Consider the following 12,736-nt stretch of genomic DNA (forward strand, 5'->3'; position numbering starts at 1 on the left):
AGGTGCAGCAACTTTGCTGCTGGACTTAAGTTAAAATGTTAAAATGTTTAAAATTTAAACACAGACAGTCACGCACAAATAAGTAATAGCAAACGACCATAACACATTGAAACAACAGAGCTCTCCTAACCCTGGATTTGAAGTGCGCCTCTGAAGTCCCTCTACTTGGACGGCCATGTACCCTACCGCAATATCCCAACAAGAATCAGGTAGCCTCGGCATGAATAGCAAAACAGAGGAGTAGGGCTAAGCGGTAGGGGCAAAGGTATAATGGGATTGGGCCTTAATGTTTTGTAATATCGACAGTGTAACAGATAATATGATGTTTAAGAAAGGTCACTTGTCATAACACTTTATAAGAAAGCAAATCCGCCTATCAATTGTCCAACAGTTCAATAAAATGAGATGGTATCAGATATAGTATGGAGGAACTGCGTGAAATTGGGACAAGACACAAGGTAAACATTCACAGGTTTGCTATCAGTAAATAAGAACCAGACCTTTAAAAATGGGTTGATCAACCCTAGATATTTTATGCAAGTTCACTTATCTCTGACAGGTTGCTATAATTCTTAGGAATCCTGAACAGAAATAGTTTACTTCAAACATAAAAAAAAGCTTAGTTTATAGATTGAAGATTTAAGATGGGGCCATGCCCAACTGAGATTTGTCATCAGCATCGAGACATCCAATATCTAATAACATAAAAGGGATTGAGGGCACTTCTAAAAATGTAAGTAGTTCACAAACAACCATGGGCACAAATAGAAATTCTTGGCCCTATGATGACAGTTCTGAAACAATAAATATCTATAATCCCTGGCATGTTCCACGGCACAGTCTATTTCTAGGCCTCCTGAATCATTCAGACATTTCTTTAAAGGAAAAAAAGGGAGAAGAAGAAGGGCCTTGCCACTGATCTAACTTGACCCTTTCCCAGTTGCTGACCTGCACTTCTGCTCCCCTTTATAAGATCTCTTCTTAACTGATATTCCTCACACCACCACAAAGTATATCTTGTGATTTCTCTGCTTCTACCTTCGCCTAGCTCCCGTCTTTACTCCCTCCAGATGAGTCCTTTCTGTGTCTCCTCAGTGACCTCAACATTTATACCTGCCGTGATCCCCCATGGACCTTCTCCCCTTTCCTCTAAGCTTCTCTATCTGCTCCCACCCGCTCCCTGGCTGTAAACCAGCTGGTGAATCAAATGGACAAGCCTTTGGGCAGCGAGGAGAAAATTCCATAAGTCTGGCTTTCTTGAGGGAGTTTTAGTATCTCCTCTCTCTCTGCTGGCACATTTACTACCCCCAGTCTCCTGCTTCAGAAGCTCAGCATCATCCTCCCCTGTCGTCTCAGCGGTCACTCCTCCCTCCTCTGTTCACTCCACAAAGACAGCGATGACAGCCAAGGCTCATCTTCCAGGCTACCCTCTAGTCACTGTCTCCCCCTCTCTGACCCCTCTAACATGAGCTTAATGTCTGCCTCAACCCGTCCTTAATGACATCCTAAAAAGATTCCCATGAGCAGACTTAACTTCTGCTCTCTCTGACCCCTCTCCCCCTCCCGGGGACCATCGCTGTTGATCTGCTCTACTTCCCGACTCATATCATCAACCCCTCCCTGACATCTGGCGGCGAACCATCTGTCTTTGAGTTGGTTAGAGCCGCTGCCCTCCTCACAAAACCTTCTTGTGACCCATATTACATCCATTAGAGCTTCTGTCAAGCTCTTCTTCAGCATGCATCCCTTGGTAATTTCTGCATTAAACTGCACTTGCATCTAATGCAGCCACTTTAAGTCGTTATGTCAATTTTTATAAGATGCAACTTCTAAGTTGATTGTTGAGTCTCATTCTCAGGTTGTCAAAACCGATGCTTTGGGTTGGTGGACGGCTCGGTAGTTGATGATCTCGGAATGAGAATCAACTGTCAGCTACCCTTCTCCAGAATCGCTGTTTGTACCTTTAATTTGTAAAAGTTATAAAAGCCTGTGTATTAAATTAAATGCAACCAGTGCCCACTGTTCGCACCAGGGTTACCATTACATATCAGGAAATGTCTATACAAGTATAATGAATATTTAATACGCTAATTATTAGCAACATGTGTATAAGCAGTAACACTAGGGCTAACCTGAATGCTTCAAAGCTTCCACGTGCCATGGTAATCAACATCGAAATCGGTATTCAAATGCTTCTGTTTTTTAAATGTTTTTAATGGGAGTAGACGTTGTGTCTGCTGCACCAAAAAGGAGGCAAGAGACTAGTTAAGACGCAGAAATTGAACCCCTCCATGGTGTACATAATCTTTGAAAAGGAGCAGTTCGGCTCAGCGTGCACAAATTTGGCCCCCGCGAGCACAAGGTCATGAAGAGTGCGAGCTCAACCCTACGTACATGCTTATCTGCTGAGGACAAGCAGCTAAAATGAATGGCCACGTGGATTTAATAACAAAGGCCTCTGCCATCTGTACATAGAACTGTTACAATCCCACAAATATGTGTTGTGTTGAAATCCTTTCTTTTTATCCAAGGCCAACTTGAGGCCCTCTCCGCAGGCTCTGTTGTCGTTTTGTTAGCCCTCCTCTTGTGCCAGCCGGATATGCCAGGAGACTGTGGGCCCTGCAGACGGACTGGCAAGTGAACCGTCCACAGCCTTCCTCTACAGGTATATTAAGTGAACATAACCTCTGTCTTTAGCACTTCTCCAGGAAGCCTTCCATACAATGCCCTCATTAACAAGTCAGCTCATGACTGAACCTTTCATTTGATATTATCAACAGGAGAACAATGTCTGGCCTAACAAGGTAACTAATTACTGTGCTGCTGTGTGGAGTTTGCATGCTGTCCCTGTGCTTGTGTACGTTTGTTCTGGGTGCTCCAGTTTCCCCAATATACATTAAAAACAGGCATATTCAGTTAATTCTCCAGTAGCTGACCTTGACCAAAAGCACAGGCTTGAGTTGGTCCGATGGTCCTCAGAGATGTACTGAAGACATGGGCCTCCCTTATCAGGTCCTTAGTGATGCTTGAAGCTTGGATCAAGTCTCACAGTGCTTAGGGACGTCAAATAAGTTTTGGGCCAACATTCCCCTGCTGAAGCAAAGGATATACGTAAATATGACTGATATTTAACTAAACACGGACATTGGGTGTGACTGCACATGGGTGTCCAATGCAGACTGAATCACAACAATCAGGCAGAGGGTTTGGCCTCAGTCACACCAATGTTTATAAATGTCAAAAAGAAATCTTTTCATTTCAGTGGAATCCCCATGATCAGGGTTCAACCTCCTTCAGTTTTAAAAACATGACCTTGTGCCAATTCAATTAATGTTGCAACAATAGACCAGATCAACAACTCAAGAGATGACAGAAAACTGCAGATAAATATAACACAAGCAAAATGAGAAACAGACTCAACAACGCAATGAAAATGCAGAAAACACAAGCAAATACATAAACTAACACCCCCATCCCTCTGTAGCACTGGTAGGCATGCCAGCCTGCTAGTCCCACGTACGTGCCATCTGCAGTGTGGGACTCGACTAGACTGGAACATAAACTGTCAGACTGATGGACAGAGACAAAAAGTGTACTGGCAGTCACACCGCCACAACTGATATGAGCAATAGGAGCTGATCACTGGAATGCTACAGCACTTAATTACCATTTCTCTTATTACCTCCGCCAAGGATGTTTTCTGATCGGTTTGTTTATTTGTCTGTTTGTCAGCAGTGATAAAATAATGGTACGATTTTCAGGAAACTTGGTAGAAGGATGTAGCATCACAGTCACAGCCAATCACAATCACAGCCAAAATATGCAAATGGTAGAAGTTTTCCTTTGTAACACGTGTCAAATGTCTATTTTAAAGTGTCTATTTTAATCCAAAACCATGTTTTCCTAAACCTAACCAAACAGCAACAAAATACTAAAAAGTAAAAATGAAAGGTGAGAGTCCTGAACTCAATCTGTCATTTTTTTAATAATTAAAAACAGATCATCCTGGGGCAACATTAACTATGATGTTCCAGGAATAACACCAACACAGCGTTGTCAGATAGACCAACTATAGACAGATGGCAGAAACACGGTCCAGGCAAGTACGCAAGGACTACGCCTGGCCCAACTGTACTACTTGTCTGCCTTCCCGTATATGCGGAGACCATGTTTCTTGCCAAACGATGACTCTGTCACAATCCACCTGCACAGGTACATGCAATCCTCTGGGGTAGCTGATACATGTCGTTGCTGAAACTCCATACAGTGTTCATTATGGGGCATAACAGTGGGGAGTGGTTTCATGGAAGTACTACATCACATCACTAATGTTAAATGCTATTTTCCCAAACCAAGGTGTTGCTAACAATTATACGTTCACTCACATCCAAATGTGAATGTCTGCAATAAACTCCGCCAGAGATATTAAAGAAAAATGTTTTAATTTAACGCTTGGCGAGAACAAGCTAAAATGTTGAAGATAAAATGTTTGCTTGCAGATTTGCATATGACTGAAGATATGTTTCTGCTGGTTGATGATTCAGTAAAGCACTTCAGCTTAGTAACGTCCCACAGACAATGCTATGTTACTGTTACTGTTTGTAGGTAATGGTTAACACATAGCTTACTGAGAAAATGGTACAGTATGTTGTAGCTTCTGTTGTTAGCTTTGATCAAAGTATCTGCCCATCATTGGTTCTGGTCAGAGGTTCTTGTGGTTGACAGGTAGTTTCTTCTGGTTTTCAACCCTTTACAAATAAACACAAACTTCCACAGGCTATGCCATGTCCATTAGGCCTCACCATGCTGTTGCTTTTGTTAAGCCAAGGGTGTAAAAAGCCTCATTTTGGCACAGCTATTTTATGAATAGCTTGCTCTGTATTGAACTGTAATACTTATCCTGATCTGTTCACATTTCTTGGATGCTCGCTTCCCATAATTGCCATAATTTGTGCCTAGTCTGTAATAAAATGACTACCTTCGAACATTTTTTTGGTATTTGGATGTTGGCAGAATGGCATCATTAGGCTGAGTATAAATATACTGACTTTAGTAGCTTCACCTGTCATTTGCTGGACTGCCTGCTCTACACAAACCCACACTGTGTATTTCCCTCACTGGCAGACTGTGCGGCTGCTGTTCTGTGAGTGAACTGGTGTGTCACTTTTCCATGAGGATGACCCTGATTTGCTATGGTCCTCCAGTAAATCATGTTTGTGACGGACTGACAGACATATCGATGTTCATGTGCATAAAATCAACGGCTTGCCTTTGTAATACCAATGCAGTTTAGGGAGGGGTTAAGGTTGTGAAGCAAAAGCTGCAGTGCATTAATCACAGGTTTTCCTAGTCACAACGACAACGCTCTGTTTGCTGTTGCCTTGGTAGATACTATGTATGAAGACCTGACCTGGTTGAGGGATATTTTATTGATTTACCTTTTTGTTTTGTTCATTTTGCTGTATTCTAATTGAAAAACAACTGAATCAATGCATCACTCCAACCAGCTGCCATTTTAAAGCAAATGGCTGGTCGTTCTACTTTTTTTTTAATCAATTCCCATGAAAAGACCAAAACCTGCAATTTGTTGCAGTACAGCTCTCAGTGCTACTGAACAGTAAACCTTGGAGACTACTTACAGTGGTGGATTACTACATGTTTGTTTTAAAGGCTTTAAAATAAGCAGACAATAAAGCTGGAATCAGTTCATTGTTAGTTTTGGTCTTTTAATGGGATTTGTCATATATGTAAAAAGAAAAATATAAAATATAATAAATAGTCCGAGCAGGAAGTATTATTGTTTCTCTGCTACTGTATTTCCAAAATGTAATCAACTGGTTTAAGAGAGGAGAGGTATACAAGTCCTGGCCACACATGTACATGTGTTTTCAGTTGGATTTTGAACTTTCTGGTGAACAAAGACTATTTAAAACGATGAGAATATTCATACATACTCTCTCCTGAACATTGAGAACAGGGTAAATGCAATAACTTGTAAATAACTTAACTAATAAATTGTGAATCCCTTCCTTTTGATAAATAATTAACCCTCATATATTAAAGAATGATTTTTATTAACATCAAGAATGAAGCTGCAACCATTTCCCAATTTGTCTATTATTTATCTCTATTTCCATGGCGACCCTCCATTCCATGACCCCACTTAAAAGACATGATTCATTTCCAGCCTCTGGAAGTCCTTTAGTTGTCATATGTTCCATTACTTCACAAAGATCACAAAGATATGATTTCAGAGAAGCAATCCACCTATAATTAATAGGCTTACTGGCTTCCAGCTTCTGGGCAACCTGCCCTCCCGCCATACTTTATTATGGGAGTCTAAAAATGCCCCTAATGCTTTATCACTACCATGATCTAACCTAACCTTTTTGATCATTCGAGCCTTGATTTATCCTCTTCTGATAATAATAGAAATTGCATTTACTACAGATGCCCACTCGAAAACATTATACATTTTATTTCCTTGCTGTTTCCATTTCTTTTCTGCTTTTGACACATTCACAGTGTAAGACAAGACTTGTAAATTAGGTCAGATATTTTTCCCCAGATATTACTTTCTGTTTTAAAATAATAGACGTGGTTAAACATGCCCAAATATGCCCAAAGAACATTTTGTTCTTCCATTACAATGTTTTTGAAATACTAATTAAGATTAAGCAAAATATATGAAATCTTTGTTTGTCCAGCAGAGCTTATTTTCTTTATCAAAACCCTAAATCCTGAGTACTAAAACCTTAGTCTAAGAAAATGTCACGGCTACTTTATTACTACCATCTGGTATTTTTCCATGTATCAAGGCCCAACCTGGTTTTACTGCAGTCCTTTCTCTGTATTTTTCAATAATTCACAAGTTGTTTCTTGCTTTGGAAGTTCTAAGCAGCAAAACACAGAGACCAGGGGATAATCAAAAATGTATAGTTTCATTGTTTTAATAAAAGCTTACTACAAAAGGTGAATGTCACAAAGTAAATTTAACTAACTACAGTTTTGAGGTACCTTACTAACCCTGATCCACAGCTCCCACAAGCCCTACTCAGGTCGGAGATCAGTTCATGCTCCAAAATATAACAGTCCAGTCAGATTATACTATAATTTCCTTTTTAATTTCTCCTTATTGAAAAGTTACTTTCAAACTAATAGGGGTTGTTGAGTCAAATCTGAAGTCATTTTTAAGTAAAAATGCCAAACATTCAGCTTCTCAGTTGAGAGGATAAGCTGCATTTCTTAGTCTTATGTGATACTAAACAAAAATGAATTTTATTTTTGTACTTCTCGTTAGACAACACAAGCAACTGATGATGCCCTATTGGACTTGAGGAAACTGTGACTGTTTTTTTTTTCACTGTCTTTTGTCACTTTATACAACAAACAATGAATTGATCATTTTTTAATCAATTAATTAAGGATTACTGCCCCACTGTCCCAGTCCTACAGGGGCCTCAATGTTCACTGTGTGCCAGCTGTTCTACAACTGACTGCAAACAGACCTTTTTTACATATCATACTCGGAAAAGCACAGCTGTAACTAATAATATTAATGATGTCGGTGGAGGCGGTGGAGTCCAGCTATTGACCACGCTCAACTCATGGCTTGGCTCACGAGGACACCATTGTAAAGCTGTTTTTAACAGTATTAGTTCCACCTGTGCTTTTCCTGCTACAACAAGTCAAAACGTCTGCTGGGAAAAAGACCCATTTGTCTTGCTGTATGCATCACTAAAGCGCAACATTAACTAACATGTCAAGGACCTTAAAATGGCTCCTGCATTATTATCTATTCTTATGAATCTAGTTTGTGTGATATTGTCCACATATGGTGCATGTTCCTATTTAATTTTGTGTTTAATCAAACTGCCACTAATTGATACATGGCAAACACGGGGTCAGGCAGTAGTACTGATTATAGGAACTGATTGGATTTTTGGGCTCTCGAAAAATTATAATTAAGATGCCATGTAAAGTCTGCTGCTTTCATTGATGGGTACTTGATGGCAGCAGGGTACACAGACAATCCACAGAGACTGGGAATAATAAGGCGGGTCAGGAGTGCAGCAGGGCCTCTTAAACACATGCGTTAATATATTACAGATTCAACTGAGTTGATTAACTTCCTATTCAGAAGTCGCTTTTCCGGTTCGATGGTGAAATAAGATGATGAATTATTCTAAGGAAATATAATATTCTTTGTTCTAATCATGATTATATTTGTTTGAAATTATGACTGTGTACTCCTCAGATGAATACAAGTAAAAACATGTATCTCTACATATCCTGTGAGTTGTATTATTATTATTATCATGTTTCAGGCCTCTCTCATCACAAGCAACAAAACCCTACTGCAGCTCACAATCAAGTTTTCCTCAGAGAAACATACTAGAGAATCTATAATGGATGTTTTGTTGAAATCCAGAGATCAGCATTGATCAGATTGTGGCATGAAACCTTTGAACAACATGTCATTGTTAATAATATTGATCTAATGTTTTGGTATGCTCAGTCTGCATGTTCAGCAAATGGGATAGGCTCAGTTGAACACTGATGTCTTACAATGCAAGTAAAAAGATTGATTAACTTCAAACAACAGAGCTACATATTGATGGAGAAAAACATGGAGACTAAAGAGCTTGATTTTGTTTGCATACACATACACATAAAGCTGAATCATGAGCATACACCCTACTTGTTACATGAGGAGATCTCTATACACAAATAACATACATTCACCAACAGATACATTTTAGGCCTGAGAATTAGACAGCATCTTGCGATGGGATCACACCAGCCACTCAGTAGTCATTACTCATTAGGCCACATGAGTACTAAGTGCTGATAAACGTACTCAAAACTGCTTCTGAGGTACTTTCGACTATAATAGATGTCTCAAGGAAGTAGAATGTGAGCCAAGGGCTTAAAGCGTGTGTACTTCCAGCTCCCTTGCTCGAACACCACCTATCTTTTAATATGGCCTTCATTTTGATCTCTACTACACACCTGCACTTTCCTGACTGCATCTTGGATGAGATGCTAACGTGCTGACAAAAATCTGTCCACAGACAGACAGAAATATAAACACCTGGCACAACACTCAAAACCACTTCTGTGGTTGTCACCACTACAAAAAGTGTCTCCACAGTTTGCCACTAACACTGACACAGACACACACACACACACACAAACACACACAGACTCAAGAGGTGAAAACTATACCAGCTGACGCTGTCACAGTTGGTAATAAAATAAAAAAAATCACTGCCTTAGTTTCAGAGGTTGTTTCAAAGTGATATTTCTCACAAAAAAACAAAGAAAGGGAAAGAAAAAGTACCTGGAGTTAAAAAAAAAAAAAAATCATGAATGTTATTCCAGACTGAATGACATTGACTTACCAGGAGTGCTCTTTCACGCTCTGACAGGTAAGGCAGTAAATGATCCTCCTGTCTGGGATGGAAGCAGGGCACAAAATTAGCCACCAACCAGATGCTGGTAAATGTGCAGGTGACTAGTAGATTTACTTCACTCACCAGCCAATCAATGGTTTTCTATGGAGTTGCTAGTAAATTCCAACATTCATTCAACTTTGGCAGGTGGACAAAAATATTTGTTTTGTACCCTGGGTGGGAGGTTTACTTTACCCATTCTTTTTTTTTTTTTTTTTAACAATATTTTTTATTGAAGTTTCAAGTGTATATCAAACGAATATACAAACATTTTCATTTATATCCCCTCGAACAGCCACTCATTCACACAGACAAAGAAAAAGAATAAATAAAAGGACAGTGACAACAGAAAAACTAAATGAGTAAAATAAAAGAATAAGATGGAGCAAAAAATAAATAAATAAATGAATACAAAAAAAAAAAAAAAAAAAAAAAAAAAAAAAAAAAAAAAAGGGGGGGGCAGGATCATATCATAACCTGTTATTCAGTCAGTGTTATCCGTTTCATTGGTCAGGAATGACATAAATGATTCCCAAATACAAGCAAACTCCTCTTGTTTACCTTTAACAATGTATGTCAATCTCTCCAGTCCAAGACAAGTCATCAACTCCTTCTTCCATATTGCCAGTGATGGTGGTTCTACATTTTTCCAATATAGTGCAATCACTCTCCTTGCATGGAGTAGTCCAAAGTCAATCATTTTCGATTGTTTCGTTGTTCTGATGAAGTCCTTGGGGTATATTCCAAGTATACAGATTGTTGATGTTAAAGGAATGTTACACTTAACCATCCGTGATAAACATTTAACTACATTTTCCCAAAATACCAAAATCTTAGAGCATTCCCATAGGCAGTGAATCAAAGTTCCCTTTTCAGTCAGACATTTAACACAAACATCAGGGATGTTAGGGGAGATATGGTGAAGTTTTACAGGGGTTATATAAACACGCATTAACCACTTATACTGAATCAATTTTAATCTTGTGTTAATTGAATTCTTTTGCGCTTTTAAACATGCTCTTCCCCAATCTTCTTCACTAATATTTTCTTGTGTGTCTGTTCTCCAAGCATTTAATTTATCTGATGCTGATTCTGTTGAGTACTCCGCTAAAAGGTTATAGAATCTAGATATGTGTTTTTTACCATTCAAATTATTAATCACCGTTTCCTCAATAATCGATAGTGGGGGTGTGGCCATAAATGTCTTATATTTTGATGCTACAAAACTTCTTAATTGCAAATATTTGAAAAAATGTTTTTGAGGAACTCCATACTTATGACAAAGTTGATCAAAACTGAGAAGGGTACCTTCAAAATAAAGGTCCGAAACCGTCCCAATTCCTTTCTCTGCCCATAATTTGAATCCCCCATCCAATCTACCAGGTTTGAATTGTCTGTTGCCCCAGATAGGAGTAAATTGTGACAAAGTTATTGTTTCATCAACAAAGTTATGTGCTGCATACCATACTGATATTGTATTTTTTACAAAAGGGTTTCTTGTCTGTTTTTTCAGTGTCTTGATATCTGAGGAATATAAATATTGCTTTATGGGCAGATCTGACACTGATTTTTGTTCAATATTTACCCAAGCAGGTGGTGACTTTACCCATTCTTACTAATATTGCTTATATTCTCCTATTAGCTTTGAATCTAATGTGTAACATGAGCACTTGTTTACAGGAAGCAGTTCTGATTAAATCTATGCTAACCTCCATGCCAACAAGGAAACAGCAGATGGGCAAGATTAGCAACTGGCTAAAGACACACATTTAGTGTTTGCTAGCCAGCTAGCATAGATTTTTGGCTGAATAGTGGCACTGTAAGTTTAGCTGGGATTTTACCCTGCTTTTTAACGAGTTAAAGAAGTTAGTTTTGTTTTGTTTTAGCTAGTCAGTTTAGTTGTTAAGTAAAGATGTTGAGACTACTTTCAGTTAAGCAGAAATCTTACCTTACTGTAACTTCTTTTATAGCTAGCTTGCCCATAGCTACAAACAGACTGCAGATACTTTAATCTCTATTTCATTCATGTCCTTTCTGTGAACATTAGCATTAGCATCTTCTAAGTGACATTCAGTGACGCCATGTTTGTTGACGGTTGGAAGCAAGATGTCCTTCAACTTCTTCTTCTTCTTCTTCTTTCTACTTGCTAGAAATCTATTTCCCTTTTAGCAACAAAACAGGAGCAAGCAGAACAAAATCCCTGTTTTTTTAAACTGGACTCACTGGACACTTTTGAGACCGACTGCTGAAGTCATACGCAGTAATAATCACAGCTGGGTCGATAACTGGTTAGCATAGCAACATTACAGCTACAAACCACACCCTCTCACTGGCTGGGCTCACTGGCTCCATCTGCTGTTTGGAGTAGGTACATGGTTTTCAGGGCAGAAAAGGTATCTGTTTAGCTGTTTTCACACCATGATATGGTGTTTAAATGGACTGCCTACACACTCAGCGGTTCACACCAATCAACACAGCCACCGATGATAAGAAATATGTTAACTGGGATATCAACTCACTGGCTAATAATGACATACAGCTGAAAAATAGCCTAAAACTACCATTTAAATACACAGAAGTATGTATAGCCCACAGAATAAGGGCACAATTTGGAAATATAGACAACAATCAATCTCATTTCTGCCACTTTCTTCTCCCTCATATCTAAGTGATGCACCATTTCTGCTGTGTTGTGCTACTGTGCCACCTGGTGGCTAACACTTCCTCAGGGGACTCTTGTATGGCTTTATACATAAGTGAGGCAGAGTGAGTGAGGGTTTTTCTTTGTGACTGTGCACAGTATTTTTCTTGTGATGCATACCCATTCACTGCAATAATTGTTACAGGAAAACAGGCCAGTTGAATGTTATTGAAATAACATGTTCAAGAACGTTAACTTTTTGCTTATTTCACCTTTTCATTCATTTCTGTTGTTGAAATTAAACTGGGAAGTTAAACTGTGCATCTTGTACTTAACATATAAAATACTTAACATGTTATTTTTAGATTTTGACTTTGCATAGCAGGGTAAGCACAGGTGGAAAATACCTTTACTGACTTACATGTCAAAATGACTGCTGTGAAGAAGGCCCCAGAACCACTGACCTAAGGCGTCGTTTCCCTCCTTTTCTGTTGCCCTCACTGTTGAAGATGGGTGGCTATCAGCTGACGAAGAAGCTAAAGATAGAAGTTAGACGCCTCGTCCCAGCTCCCACAGTTCTGCTCACGTGAGCCTCAGTGTGATCACGGGCAGGGGGAAATGTGATTGTGTCATACATGTG

The 12,736-nt window shown here is 39.1% G+C and overlaps 1 long non-coding RNA gene across 3 annotated transcripts in view; it reads right to left on the reverse strand.

Annotated features, from left to right (window-relative positions):
• Positions 1 to 11,658, reverse strand: part of LOC311275256 — a 52,035-nt gene extending 40,377 nt beyond the window's left edge. For 2 of the 3 annotated variants that reach the window (XR_014624854.1, XR_014624855.1), the window contains exons 1-2: positions 11,404 to 11,658; positions 9,405 to 9,456 (exon numbers count right to left, since the gene is read on the reverse strand). This is a non-coding gene — a long non-coding RNA (uncharacterized lncRNA). Of the gene's footprint in view, positions 1 to 2,936; positions 3,087 to 9,404; positions 9,457 to 11,403 lie in introns of those variants that run through there. The other variant, XR_014624856.1, reaches the window with a different exon arrangement.
• Positions 11,659 to 12,736: the final 1,078 nt, after the last annotated feature.

The sequence above is a fragment of the Pagrus pagrus genome, assembly GCF_965226575.1.
Source record: "Pagrus pagrus genome assembly, chromosome: 19".
Classification (NCBI taxonomy): Eukaryota; Metazoa; Chordata; class Actinopteri; order Spariformes; family Sparidae; genus Pagrus; species Pagrus pagrus.